The following is a 15,871-nucleotide window of genomic DNA, read 5'->3' as shown; positions in this document are numbered from 1 at the left end:
GGTTTTTATCTTGCTTTTGAGGAAATACTAACTTGGGCTTCGGAGCACTCTCACCGGGTTCCTCCCTAGAGATTACTCGCTTTCTTCTGCATTTCAGGCACCTTTTGCTACAGCCAGAGGCAAAATCGTTGATAGCTAGGACCAACCGGATTGCCCTCCATTAATTGGCATTGTCTGTGGGAAAACGCTTCTAAAAGCCTCCCTCCAAAACTCTCATAACCCTTTTTTTCCAAGAAACCCCAACACTCATGGCTTCTTCCAGCAATGTCGGACGTAGCACGAAGATGAACGCCACCGGGAACAACTTCAAGTCCCCGTGGTGTGCATCGGACAGTTCACCATCCCCCTTCCGATGGATGGGATCCCCAGCCTAAATGCACCACGAATAGTGGCGCCCGTGAATCTTCCCGCCATGAACGTCCCCCTTTCTCTCCCTGTCGAGACAACCTTTACCGAATCAACTGCTATCCCCCTGGCGACTGGCCAAAACCAGTTTGATGACTTAATGCAGTGCATGCGGGCAATGCAAGCCCAAATGCAGCAGTTCCAGTAGCATTAGCTCCAGCAGCACCAAGTACTGCACTACATCTCTTAGTATCACTATCAACAGCAGTTCCCCCAACTGCCTCTGAACCAACCACAGCTTCCACCTCGGCACCCCACTCAGAAGCTGGTTAAGCCCTCCCCTCAGGGCAGACGCCTTCACCGAGGAGAAGCCTCCCAACTTCAGAACCCCTCCAAGAGTCAGGCCTCATCCCCGGGCCAGAGGGAAAGAAAAATCACCCCCGCCATGCAGCTTGCCAGCGGGTCAGGAACCTTGCCCGCCAAGTCAACACCTCGGCACTCCAAGTCTGAGCTCCCACCCATAGAGAACTGATTCAGTGTCCTAGCGGCGGGCTACCAACAGTCTAGGCCCATCGAGCTTGGCAACACCGAGGCTAGCAGCGCTAGTACCAGGCCCACTCAGCAACGAAGACGCCGGTGAAGTCACTGAACTACCACGTCCTGCCCGAACGCCGAGGTAAAGAAGAGACAAGCTCGGACGAGGTAAAAGTTGCACCTATTCTCTCAGTCCCTTTCCCCCTCTCATCAGAACTCCTTGCAGTCCCCATGCCCAGAGATTTCAAACTCCCCCCTTTAAACAAGTATGATGGGTCCTTCGACCCCAACGACCACGTCAATGCCTTCCAGTCCCAAATGCACTTGGCAAGGGCCAATGAATCATGCATGTGCGTGGCCTTCACTACCACCTTCAGGGGGTGGCCCGCACGTGGTACAGGAACCCGCCTCCGGGTCAGTAAGAAGTTGGACACAGTTTGTGCAGGTCTTCACCACGCACTTCGTTACCAGCAAGCGGTGCCCTAGAACCGAGGAGAGCATCTTCGGAGTAGTCCAGAGGGAATGAGAGTCCATCCGGGGCTACATCAAGCGGTTCAATGATGTGTGCTTGCAGATACCACGACTGGACCCCGCGGTGCAGCTCGCGGCAGCCAAGAGAGGAGTAACACACAAGGAGTTCAAGTGGCACATGGTAGTTAGCCAGCCTGCGACTGTAGCTGAATTCCTCAAGCTCGCGGATAAATTCATGAGAACAGAGGAGGAGATCAACCAAAGGACCGAAAGCGGGATCGAGAAAAGGAAGATGGAAGGCGAGCCCTCCAACCCAGATGACAGAAGAAGGAAAGATCCAGCCCGAGAGATGAAGCCGAGCCAGCAGTTCCGAGCTTCCTTAGCAGCTCGGATGGACTACACACCCTTAAACGCGAAGCGGGCTGAGATCTTGATGACGATCAAAGATGCCCCATACATAAAATGGCCACCTCGCCTAAAATGGAACCCAAACAAGAGGAACAAAACTTGTACTGCATTTTCCTTAGAGACCAGGTCATAGTACCGAACATTGTAAAAATCTCCAGGACGAAATAGAGGGACTCATCCGTCGCGGGTACTTGAGAAATTTTGTACAACAACAACAACAACAACAACAACAACAACAACAACAACAACAACAACATAATAATAATAATAATAATAATAATAATAATAATAATAATAAGACAGGTCAGCAAGAGGAGCACGGTAAGGATGCCCCTGAGTCCAGCAACAGGCCGGCCGAACCGTCGCAAAGACAGCCTCCGGAAGAGAGGCTAGTTCGGGGAACCATCCACGTGATAGTGGGAGGTTCGGTGGTAGCGGGTTGTACTTTCGTAGCGGCCCAGGCGTCAGTTCGTGAAGCTGCCCGAGAAGAACAGAACCCTCCGAAGAGGTCGAAGATGGAGAAACTGATTTTCTTCATGGAAGACGATGCACGAAGGGTCCACTACCCCCACGATGATGCGTTTGTCATAAAACTCAGGATCATCGACTTCGAAGTCAGGCGCATACTTGTTGATTTAGGTAGCTCGGCAGACATTCTCTTCAAATCGGCGTTTGACCAGCTTCAATTGCAGAGAAGCGAGTTGAAGCCCGCAAACACTCCTCTTGTGGGCTTCAGCGGAAAGGAAGTCAGGTCCCTCGGGAAAATAACAGTACCTGTGGAAGTCGGCACATGGCCCTGTGCGGTCAGACTCAACCACGATTTCCTGGTGGTTGCGACCCCCTCCCCATACAATGCCATAATAGGGCGGCCAATCACTCATGTCCTACGGGCATTGGTCTCCACCTACTACTTGGCAATGAAGTTTCCTACAGACTTCAGTGTGGGGGTAGCATGGGGCGACCAGCTAGAGTCCCGCAAGTGCTATGTTGCCTCCCTGATGGGAAAAACCAAGGTAATTGACGACTACGAACTGGAGCGGCCTACGGAGCAAGGCGAAGAACAAGCTTCGCCCATAGAAGAAACGGTCACAATCCCAACTTCAACTGCGGACCCGGCTCATAGATCGGTGCTTCCGTCCAAGAACCTCTACGAACCAAACTGGTGAGTTTCTTACTTCAAAATTTTGATATTTTTGCATGGTTTGCAGCCGATATGCCCGGTATTGACCCAGCCTTATAACTCACAAACTTAATACTGACCCTGTAGTCAGATCCATTAGACAGAATAAACGCAACTTAGCCCCAGAGCGCTAGAGGGTGGTCGACGAGGAGGTCGAAAAGCTCCTCGCCGTAGACTTCATAAGGGAAGTTCATTACCCGAGCTAGGTAGCCAACCCAGTGCTGGTAAAAAAGGCAAACAACAAGTGGCGCATGTGCGTTGACTACACCGACCTGAACCGAACTTGCCTGAAAGATTGCTTCCCCCTCCCTAGAATTGACCGCCTAGTGGATGTGACCTCGAGACATGAGTTGCTAAGCTTCTTGGACGCCTACTCAGGCTACAACAGAATCAGGATGGACCAGTTCGATGAGAAAAAAACCACCTTCATAACTGAGTTCGGCTTGTACTGCTACAAGGTCATGCCCTTCGAACTGAAGAATGCTGGGGCGACCTTCCAAAGACTTGTGAATAAGATGTTTCAGCCCTTAATTAGCACGAAGATAGAATGTTATGTAGATGACATGGTCGTCAAGACACTGTTTTCACATGAATTAATACAAGACATAGATTCTGTCTTCAAAATTCTGCATCAATTTATCATGAAACTGAACCCAAACAAGTGTGTCTTCGGAGTCACCTCGGATAAGTTCCTAGGGTACATAGTCAACCGGCACGGTATTGAGGCCAACCTGGACAAGATAAAGGTCATCCTAGATATGAGACCACCCCGAAAAGTAAAAGAGGTTCAGAGGCTAAATGGCCGCATAGCCGCTCTGAGCCGCTTCATGTCCAAGTCGGCAGACCGCTGTCTGTCTTTCTTTAAAGCAATTAAAGGCAAAGGGTTCGAATGGACCCGAGACTGACAACTCGCGTTCGACGAGCTAAAGATTTACCTCGCTAGTGTGCCGGTCTTAACTAGGCTCGAGGAGGGCGAGGTCTTAGAACTGTACCTCTCAGCAAGCGATGAGGTAATCAGTTTGGTATTAATAAAAGAAGTAGATCGGGTCCAACGACCCATCTATTATATTAGTAAAATTCTGCAGGGAGCAGAGACAAGATACTCGCAGATAGAAAATTTTGCATACGCACTGATAATTGTAGCTCGGAAACTCTGGCCATATTTCCAGGCTTACACTATCATCATCTTGAATGACAAACCTCTAAGGCAAGTCTTACTTAAGCCCGAGGTTTCCAGTCGGCTGACGAAGTGGGCCATCGAGCTCAGCGAGTACGACCTCCAGTATAAGCCACAAATTGCTATTAAGGCCCAAGCCTTAGTAGATTTTATCGCCGAGTGCACATTCAGCCTCGAAGTCCCTAGGCCGGTTGAGCCCGAGATCCCTAGTTCGGGTGAGCCCAGAGCTCCTAGGCCAATAAAGTCCAAACCCCGTGAGGTAGTAGCTAGGGTGGCATCTCTCCTAGTTAGGCAAAATGCGAACTGGGATGAGGAGCCCTAGATCCTTCACGTAGATGACTCCTCGAAGCAACAGAGCAACGGGGTTGGAATAGTCCTACACGGCCCGGGTGCCATGAAATTGGAATACGCGCTATACTTTGGGTTCGCAGCATCCAACAATGAGGCGGAGTATAAGGCATTGATAGTCGGGCTGGCCCTAGCGCAAAAGTAAGAGCGAAACACATAGTTATCTGCAGCGATTCCTAGCTTGTGGTCAACCAGGTTACGGGTGAATACGAAACACACGAGTTAACTATGATGGCCTACTTGGCAAAGATAAAGGAGGCTCTACTCAACTTCCAGTCACACTTCATCAAGCAAATCTCGAGGTTAGAGAACACTAAGGCCGATGCCCTATCCCGATTAGCCAGCATCAGTCACAACGCCATGAGAACCGTGTGCATAGAGGACTTACCTCGGCCTAGCATTCTTGGTGGGGCAGAGGAGGTCGCTCCCATCCTTGAAGCAGAGCCGAGCTGGATCAACACACTCGCGAGCTTCTTGCTAGGTGGGACCCTCCCTGTGGACCGCAATGCAGCTAGAAGGGTGCAGCACCAGGCAGCCAAATATGTCATAATAGACGAACGGCTGTACCGACGTTCCTACACACTCCCCTACCTACGTTGCTTGCGACCTGCCAAAGCCGAGCTCGTACTCCGTAACACTCATGAAGGTCTGTGCGGCGGACACTTGGGGGGCTGGGCCCTCGCCCAGAAGGCACTTCGACAAGGGTACTACTAGCCAACGATGAAGGCAGAGACCGTTGAGCTCGTCAGAAAATGCGACAAGTGTCAGAAACATGCCAATATCCACTATCAGCTTGTCGTCGATCTCAAGTATCTCACCAGTCCATGGCCCTTTGCGCAATGGAGCATCGACCTCCTGGGGCCATTCCCGCCAACAACAAGTGAGAGGAAGTTCCTAGTGGTGGCGGTAGATTACTTCACAAAGTGGGTAGAAGTTGAAACTCTTGCAACAGTTACAACACGAAACGTATAGAACTTCTTTTGGAAGAATATAATATGTCTCTTCGGGTTACCTCGGGTACTGATCTCCGACAATGGCAAGTAGTTCGAGGACATCAAGTTTCAAGAATGGTGCCAAGATATGGGGATTCGGCAGAACTTCACATCGGTTGCGCACCCGCAGGCCAACGGTCAAACAGAAGTGATGAGCAGAGCTATCCTCCGCGGACTGAAAGCGCGACTAGACCGAGCTAAAGGGTTGTGGGTGGATGAGCTACCAAGTGTTCTATGGGCTCACCGAACTACGGAAAAAACCGCCACGGGAGAGGCCCCCTTTAACCTCACATACGACACTGAAGCAGTAATCCCAGTGGAGATTGAAGTACTTACACTGCGACTAGAAGCATATGACGATCAGACAAACGGAGACGAGCTACATACCAACCTTGACCTACTGGACGAGGTAAGAGACATCGCATACATCTGGACCGCAGCTTACCAGCAAAGAGTAGCTCGGTACAAATGGAGACGAGCTACATACCAACCTTCTCCGTAAGATCATGGCACCCAAGGCTAGCGTGGGCAAACTTGGACCGAATTGGGAAGGCCCTACCGAGTAAAGAGAGCGCTCGAGGGAGCATACGAGCTCGAAACATTAGAGGGCAAACAAGTACCCCGAGTGTGGAATGTCGTTAACTTAAGATGATATTATCTATAAATTACCAAGCAAAGTAGACTAGGAGTCGCCATCAGAGCCTGAGGGTTAGAATGACGAGCTAACAAGGACCTCGACACTATAAGACTTAGTCACCCCTTCGGCATGGGCACGCAAAAGCAAAATGCTAACACCAAGCTGATAGGCAAAGTGAAAACAGGAAACTGATAAGGACCTTAGCATCTCATCATCAGAGGCATATGGTCAGTTTGGCAATATAGTCAGTTCAGAAAAAAGAGGGTGACAACAACTTAATCAAAAGAACGTTTCATTACAAAATACTCTGTTTACATTCCATAAAAAAAAAATTCCAGCAGTCCGACAAATGTCAGTCCTCACCCTCGAAAGGCACATCGACAATACTCGAGGGTCCTGCCTCATCCTCAGAATCTAGTTCACCATCAGCCGTGTTGAACATCTCCTGAGTAATGCGCGAAGTAGTTATGGCACTGATGTCGAGCTCGGGGTACGTATTCCTGATCATCCATTGGCTCATTTTAAAACCCCTTCTGTACGAGCCCTCCATCTGGTCGTCAAAGCGTGTCGAGGCGATATAGTCTTCAACGTCCTTTTTCTTGGCATCCTCGATGCCCTGAGAAAGGATCTTTGTCCTCTCCCTAATATCCTCTTGAAGGTATTCGACCTGATGTTGCAAGTCCAGCCTCAGGTCCGCCATGTGCTTCATCACCACTCCCATGGCCTCGGTGTCTCTCTGAGACCTTGCCATCCTGGCCTGTGCAGCGTGAGAAGCCGCTTCGGCAGTGCGGGAAGCCTCTTCGGCAGCTCGTGCCCGCCTTGAGCTCCTTTCCGCTTGGGCCGCTAAGGCATGGATGGAGTTCACCTACCAAAAGGAAAAATAACGAGAATGTTCAAAGAGCAATAGCAAGAAAGGTAATGACAAGAAGCCACTGACTTACCACCATGGCATAAGAGGCAGCACGCCCGGCTACATGGTTCAAAGGAAGCTTCGTCCACGCCGCGACCTTCTCAGGGTAAATGGCCTCCCTACTTTTTTGAAGAGTGTGGTTTGGCGGCAACACGCTCCTGAACTCGCCTTGGCCTCCCGAGCCTGAAGGCCCAGCTCGCGTATAAGCAGTCTCAGTGTTAGGAGGAGCCCCCGTTTAAGCAGTCTCGGCGTAAGGGGCCCCTGCCGCCTCTTGTACTGGAGGGGCCATCTCGGGCTCCCTAGGCGGATCCACTAGCGGGTAGCCCGGTACCTTGGGCTCCACATCTTGGGGCAGTTCGGCACGAGTCCGTTTGGCAACTTGCTTCCTCCTCTTCATGGCATGAAATAGGTTCCCACTGCGAGTCTTTTCTGTGTCCATCACACCTGCAAAAAGAGCTCGGCATCAAGAAAATGAAAGAATGGAATGCAAAACAAAAGGCAAGCCTCTGAGCAAGGAACCTACCCGAACTCAGGCCGACCTGGATGAGCTTGGCCTCCGTCAGATAATGGTGGCATTTTATCCCAAGTCTGGCCCATTCCCGAAGGCCCTTCGCTGTCTCCCTATCAAGCGTAACACCGGCATCGGGGGCATCCATCCCCCACCTTGTTTGGAACGGCCACCCCATTGCACTTCGCACCCCGAAATAGTCTCGTTTCCACGCCACGACTTTGTTGGGAAGATCATGTAAAAGCTTGAACCCCGGGCGAGGAGACAGGTAGTACGCCCGCCTATACCCGGGAAGGGGACCCGCTTGCTTCTTAAGTATCAGAATGGAAGAAAAGATCTCCAAATCTAAAGGCAAAATCTGTCTGCAAAAGAGGGAGATAGTCCCCATCAAATTACGGATAGAATTCGGGTGGAGCTGGCCGACAGTAACGCCGAAGTGGTTCATAACATCGACAATGAGAGGGTGGAAAGGTAGGTGCAACCCAGCGACGAACTGCTCCTGGACTATCACAATCTCTTCGGGACCGTGTCCCAAGGGAAGTCACTCGAAGGTATAAAGTAAGTGTACTCCCTAGGCAGGTTGAACTGGGTGATAAGGGAGTAAAGCCCCTCAGGCATCATGGTTGGGGGCCCAAACTTGTCTAACGTCTGACCTCGATGGGAGGAGGACACCAAACTACCCGAGGCGACTCGGCCTACGGGTTCGAACTCTTACTCGAGCTCTACCTCGGGTTCACTAAGGCTATCGGGGGAAGCAGCTCGGTTTGTAGAATCTGCATCTGACCCCCTCGAAGAACTGTCTAAGCTGTCTGATCTAGACATCGGGAGGAAAAGAATACCAAGAAGAAAGTAGTAACTCACCCAGAAAAAGCAAGCGGATTACAGAAGGTTGACATGAGCTAAAAACTTGGACGTGAGGGACGCGAGCTCAAGAAGCTAACACAGGAGAATGGCAAAGAAAAGCGACTGGGGTCCCCCACTATTTATACCCACGGTGACCGAAAACCGATGATTCTGATCGAGGCAAATCCAACGGCCTACGATCAAGCTGACCGCATGCCTCCTAAGACCGAGACGTGACTAGGCGCACGTCTTTTGAAACTGAAGCAACGCCGACGCACGTCTCCCCGCATTAAAGGCGACAGCGACGCATTTTTCAAATTTGAAATAATGCCCGTTGTCACGTCTCCCAGCGGCGCATTTTTTTAATTTTAAATAAACGCATGTTGTCACATCTCCCAACATTTAAAGACAGATTGGTCTGTTTCCTGACTTTTTGGCATTCGAGAAACCCAGAAATCTCTTGACGAACGCGCACTTTGCGCTATCAGTCAAACTATTTTGAAGTACGGGTCAAATCTACTTGCCACCTTGCGAACTCCCCGCGCCAGGACAAGCCTTTTAGCGCGAGGAGTGGGGGGCAATTGATGAAGGAAGATTTGGCCCGAACTCTTGACCACTCAACACGTGGTAGAGGCAACATCTCGGCATGATAGTATGCTGAAGGCATGAGCTCCAAGAGGAGGAACCAGCAGTCTGAGCTCCCCAAAAGGAGCCCAAACTCTCCCTTTGGCCTCGAGCCTTACGAGGAGCGCAAAGGGCAACAACCCTAATGGGCCTGCCCCAGGGCAGTTCGGGCCACACCTCTATCCGAACTCAAGACTTCACCTCGCACACCACTCCAGCACTTCGTCTCTTGGACGCCGAATTGAACAATCGTACCTGACCTGACACCAAAAGAGTCTGTATCCTAAGGCGACGCATCTGACTGACTTAGGATCTGACACTTGACAGTCGCACTTCAACGACCACCTGCCACTGCCACCTCTAGTCACAGAGACGGCTCCGACAAAGAGAGCGGTGGCGGTTGTCTGCCCTAGCAGAGGTGATGACACCCGAACTGGGAGAAGTGCAGAGGTAATGATACCCGACCTGACAGGAGTTTGGGAGTGAGTGCACGAAGTGATTATAAAATGCTCTCTTCCCCCCCAAGAAGGAGGTATGTGATAACTTTGCACCATCTGGTTTTTTATCTTGCCTTTGAGGAAATACTAACTTGAGATTCGGAGCACTCTCACCGGGTTCCTCCCTGGAGATTACTCACTTTCTTCTCCGTTTCAGACACCTTTTACTCCAACCAGAGATAAAATCGTTGGCAGCTAGGACCGTTAGATTACGCTCCATCACTTATCATTAATCAAAAAGATCTTGAGACGAGATATCAGCAACAATTGATTCGAGTTCGAGCGATTAACTCAGCTTAATTACATACATACCTGGTTCGACGGTTCAACCCAAGATGTTAAATGGGGTTTGACGATTGCTGAGATAGGTCACAAAATAAAATTTGTTAAAATAGTAAAACCAGAGTCCAAGGTGGTTTGTGTTGTTCATAGGAAAGGAAATTTAAGTTGTTTTGAATTTGTGCTGTACTATCAAATTTCAAACCAAGTGATACACCATAAGAGCTTTGAGTGGATAGTGGACCATCTCCACCACAAAAAACAAGAAACCATGTGTCAATGGTGAACCCTTTTCCACCGATTAGTTTATCATATATTTTATAAAATTGAAAAAGAAAAAGAAAGATGACAATTAGGTTCCCTTGTCAACCTTGTGCCATTCATCCCATCCAGCCATCTTCCCTCTTTCTGGTCATCTTTGCTCCTTTCTATATTTTGCATGTGATACTCATACATGGCATGCAGCTATGCATTTATTCATGTTCTTTTAGAAATAGTTGTTTTAGTTATAAAAATTATTATTAAAAGGGTAATTTTCTCTCTTTAATTGGCAATTTTTTCTTCAAAAGTTATTTGTCTACTTGGGAGATATGTATCATTTAATACGTAAAAAAAATAATTTTTTTTATAAATTTTACATAAATATAAAAAAAAAGTATGAATACCTTTATCAATAAAAACTAAAATTCCATTGACCAACCTTTCCTTCTATAAAAATCCCCCAAAAAAAACCCGGCCCTAGCTTCTTGCTTTCATGTTAGAAGATAAAATTCTATTGACGGACCTCACATTTTAAGCTTTTAAATTAAATGGTTTCAGTATCAAAGTTTGTTTGGCTAAATGGTCTAACATTTGATCCTTATGGCCTTCATTAATTAAGCCTATTCATGATTTAGCTTGATTGATTTTTATCAAGGACCGAAGGTTGTGTTTGAGAATAAAAATATTTTTATGTATTTTGAAATTCTGTTATTGTATTTTTGTAATACCTGCAAAATGATTTAACGGTGCAAGAGTAAAATAAATGTCACCCTCTACATAAGGCAAGAAGAGTAGTTTGATCGATGATGGATCTATTTTGTTTTTTAATGGCAGAAAACAATCAGTTCCAAAATCCAAGCCATATTTTAATTTCCATAACGTCACTGAAACTTGAAAGCTTTCTTCTACATTCGTCTTCATCCACTGATGACTGAACTAAGCAGAGAAGAGCAAGGGAAAAAAGAAATATTTAATAAGCAATAATTTAATGCTTCCATGTCAAACTCTCAAATTCCCAGAAGCAAACATTCGTGATTCACCACTGGAATTATCAGAATTTCGTGAAATCTCGCTATTTATAAGCTGAGCGGCCAGAAGGGTTTGTCTTGGGAGATATTGGGTCGAGCCGGCATTACGTGTCATGTCTTAATTTCATGGAAGGTCTCGTCGCCTACTTCTGTCTCTAGGGCGGGTTGAAGAGAAACCCCCCGTTTTCACTTCTCCAACTAATTAAAAATCTGCAGAGCTCCTGTTTTGTTTTGGACTTTTCTTTTACTTTTCTCAATCCATTTTCTACTTCTCCAAGTGTTTTTCTGAGTGCAAAGTGCAAATCTCAGAAAAAGAAAAAATAAAAACGGTGGGAATGGATTTTGGGATTCTAGGTGGATATGGGTAGAAAATGGTATTAGGCTAAACCTAACTTTCTTCGACTTGTATGTTAAATTTAATAATATTTTGAATTTTTATGTATCAAATAATTGGAAATTTTGTTGTATATTTGTATTATTTTATTTTATTATTATTTATATATGACAAGAAATAATAGAAATTTAGATGTGGCATGCGGAATTCAACCCGCCCCTACCCTACCCTTGTATGTGAGGAGGGTAGGGTTGGAGAGGGTTTTTGCATTTTCATGTATAGGGAGAGTTTGAATTCTCTAAATCCAACCCACTACGAGTTTTGGATGGATACGGACTGGGAGGTTTAGAAAGACAAATAAAGTTTAGAATTTACAAAACCCTCATTGAACCCACCCCATTGCCATCGCTAACTGTGGTATCACAGTTTAAACTAGTCCCGTCAAAAGGTGATCCAACCCGACCCGAAAAAGATGGGATAGGGTCCCTATATAGTAGCTCAAACCACAAGTCAACATGATCCGGTCCAACCCATTGATCTGGATGGTTTAACTGTTTGAACCATTTAACTGGACGATTTAACACGTGCTTGGTACACAAACTGTTGGCCTGGCCAAAGATGAATCGATCTGAGTGGTTGAATCATTTGACCCGTTTGACCCATCAATCAAGCCTAACCTGAGTTTTGGAGCTACATTCCGCATTTGCCAACTCAATCCAAAAACTTCGCCGGGCCAAAATGACCTGAGATTACATTGACCCGACCCGAACCTCATCTATCCAACCTGACTGCCAGGTCTACTTTATATGCATCAACCTTTTTTTTTTTTAATTCTTGTTTTTGAACCATCTGGTCGTCTCAGAGAACCCCTTCTTGTCAACTCAACAAATTATAAAGCAAAAGCCACCAATCAGATGATTGTGAATGAACTAGGCCAATATTCAACCCAATGAACATCAGTTTTGGTGTTGAGCAGCTTTCATATTCCCCCTTGTTCCACACATTGTTTGGGGGAGTAATTGTTGCCAACACATGAGATATGGGCTTAGCCCAGCCCATGAAGATGGGGATGGACGATCAAGATGGCACTGCGTTTAGCTACATCCTTGAAGGGTAAAAGGGTAGCCTCATTGGACAAGACACTACTATAATTATCAAAATCACAAATCAACGGAAGTCTTGCTTCCACGTATGGGCTTATGGACAAAGTGAGTGTCTCCATCACTAAAAAGATATTCTGAGCTCTCTGGGCCGGTGGGCCCTCCCTCCCTTAGTCCCTTCCCTTCATTATGAGTTGCTTTTCCACTCCCTAAATTTAAAATGTGGGTATGGGCCATGGGCTCATGATGTTGCTTGATGACCCGGATGTGACGGCAGATTATGACGCCCGGACCACCTCATCTCTTCTTCACTTCTGTGGTACCGTATAATCCCACCTTAATTTTTTTTTTTTTTTTAATTTAAGCCATCATGCTTCAGGTTTGTCTACTCGGACCCGAATAAAATCAGAGAATTTTACACGTGGCATTACAGTGGGAGCTCAAAAAGAGCTCCACGTGTTCCTCTTTTACCCTCTTTTCAAGGATTCTCTTATCTAATGAAGTTTTTGTTAAATTAAAGAAGACGAACGAAATCTATCACCATTCACTGATTCACCAACCAACGACATGTCAACATTAATGGTTTCGACAAATAAATTAGGTGTAGCCTTGTAGGGTAGGCCCTGACTGTAAGCAAACACGTGGGTGATTTTAGAGGGTATTAATGGACGGTCAATAAAGCCTTTTCCTAATTCCTATCTATTCTTTCCTAATTCCTGTAGGTGTTGTTTGGCAGATCAATCCGATTGGATCTTTGACAAATTGACAACAATGCGTGCTGACTGCTGAGTGCGGGTGGATTTGAGCCAAGCTTAATTGGCAGAAAAATACGAGGCTTGAGTTTGGGTTCGAATTTGATTTGAATCAGGAACATTAAACTTGAATTCGGCTCGACTTGATTTGGTCCAAATATGGTTCAAAGCTTAGTTAAAAGTCTCTCTACCGCATGAAAAAACCCAAAAACTTCATTTGAAATTACCCAAATTCGGTAACGGACCCATCTTAGCCTCCAGAGTTTAGAGCCTCACCGCCATCCATACAGACCCATAATAAAGAAAAACGGTAGGAATTGGGCTATCGAATTTGTCTGGGCTTCTTGGATCCGTTAAATGCGCTTTTCAAATCACTAATCGACCCAAACTGAGCGGCGAAGTGCGAAGTATGTACATCTAGACTCTAGACAAGGAATTAGAATACCCAACTACTTGACCCGTCTGAATCATCCGGGTTATAAACAGCAATTGCCGCATTTATAACTTCTAAGCAGAATAATGAGTTCGGGAACCATACTGACCTGACCCGCTTGTATCATAAACCCACTTAACCTACCCACATTGGTCGGCGCCGTTCGGTGGTGGTAGAGGAGTTTTGTCCGTAGAAAAAAAAGCAAAATTGGTAGAATGTCAAATTGGTCCCCATTTTCCCTGGCTGGTTGCTTTGTCGGGTGTCATGGGTGGCCCCCAACATCACTGTTGGCACCGATGCGGACGGCTTCGCTGCTTTGGGCCTTATTCAAATTTTGATCCCAACCGGCCATCCATAGACCATAGTCCTCCATACTTTCACCTTTTCATCAAAGGCCCAAACACTATCATCTATTGCCAATGTCACTTCATAGTCTTCATTTAATAATTTGTCTACTAAGTCCGCTATTGCATCATTATCATAGCGGCTTTCAGGTGACTTCTGAACCGACCCGATGCTCTACCCGGAATGGGAACGGCCCGGACCATTCGACACAAACCCGGCCCTGAACCTGATCATTGATTCAAAGTCTAGCCCCTCAATAGAAATATAGAATCCTGTCTCTGAGCAATAATTTGTTTTATTAATGGGTCAGGGCTGATTTCTAATATTCCGGTTCAACCTGGCGTTCTGGTTTATGAAGTTAGATTCCCAATGTGAACGTACTTAGATTTGAGTAGGTAAACAAGGATTCCAAACAAAGATCCATGAAATCTTCTACTTCTCTTTTTAGTCTTTGCTTGTAAGCATGGGGTAAATAAGATATTGGTATTTGTATGGTCCAGAGGAGATAAAGAGAGAGGTCGTTAGCAGAACATTGATAAAAAGGTTTGATGTGGAGAGGTGGTTTGGAATTTTGGATCCCCTACCTTTCACTTTTCTTAAATAAACAATAAAGTGAAGGGTAGCAGAATTTCATTTGCATGTTTTCTTCTTCCAGGCCGAAATTGCTAATGTTCAGTTGGTTTGTCATACAAATTTAATTTGCATCAGGGTAAATGCATGAAAATGCAAAAAGGTGAAGATATACTGATCACAACACATTGCTGGTCATATTCATTCAGCTGCACATTAGGAATATCAGCAATGTAAAATATAATAATTGATATTTTAAATGTACAGCAGGGTGAAAAGTGACCAGCAATGTATTGTAGTTAGCAGATCCAAATTCCAAAAAACAAAAAAACAAAAAACAAAAACAAAGCAAAATAGGAACTAAAATGAAGTGACCTCCACTTCAAATGAAAGAAAATGAAGTTACGAAGAGAGTTATTTATTTAGGAGTGAAATAGGATGTAGGAGGATGATGGTGTAAATTTTGCTTAATGAATGCAATAGAGACAAAATGAACAAATTTGATATCAGGTAGCAATGCAAATTACAGTTATAAACAAATTAATGCAAAACTGAGCTAGATGCAAAATTTGTATTTAGTTCAGATTTGCACTTCAAATAAACAAAGCCTAAAAATCAATGATCGTGCAAATATCGTTTTTCCTATGTCTTAAAGCTTTGAATAGACCATAATGGAGTCCACGACACGTTTACACTCGAAAAGTCATTATCCCATAATATCACGTGTTCCATGCAGGAGATATGGCAAGATAAAAAGAAAAAAAAAGAAATTCTAAAAAGAGAAGGAAAGTGAAAGGTAAGGGAGAAAATAAAAACATGTCAAAAGGTATGAATTTGGATGATAGATCAGTAAATGGTTTGTGATGCTGCACGATCTGGGCACTCTTAACTGACTAGTTCCTAGTTGGAATGGTTGGCACCTGAGAGGAAGGAGAAGGTGAAGGGTTCTTGGGGAGTTCTCCCGGTGAAAACACTCCGATGGCTAAGTTAGAACTGGAGAAATCTCAAAGAAAGAATAAAGAGTAAGAGTGTTGAAAGTGTTTAAGCTTCAATACCTTTGCTTCGTGAGGATTGGGGTTCTTTTATGTTGGAGCTTGGTTACACATGGCATAACCGCCACTACCCTAGCCGTTATTGCCAGCGCAGGTGTGGCAGATGCAGGTTGCGGCCACAGATTTCTATTGCCAGGTACGAACTCGACAGACGCGTCACGCTTTTTAGAGATAGCAAACAGAACGCCGCCTGGCAAGGGATCAGAGCCCAGCCACTGGATCCGACAGGTACGGATGTCAGGT

Source organism: Nelumbo lutea, chromosome 6, assembly GCF_056320005.1.
Source record: "Nelumbo lutea isolate HS-2025 chromosome 6, American lotus-T2T, whole genome shotgun sequence".
NCBI classification, from domain to species: Eukaryota; Viridiplantae; Streptophyta; class Magnoliopsida; order Proteales; family Nelumbonaceae; genus Nelumbo; species Nelumbo lutea.
Note: the sequence above shows the minus strand (reverse complement) of the source record.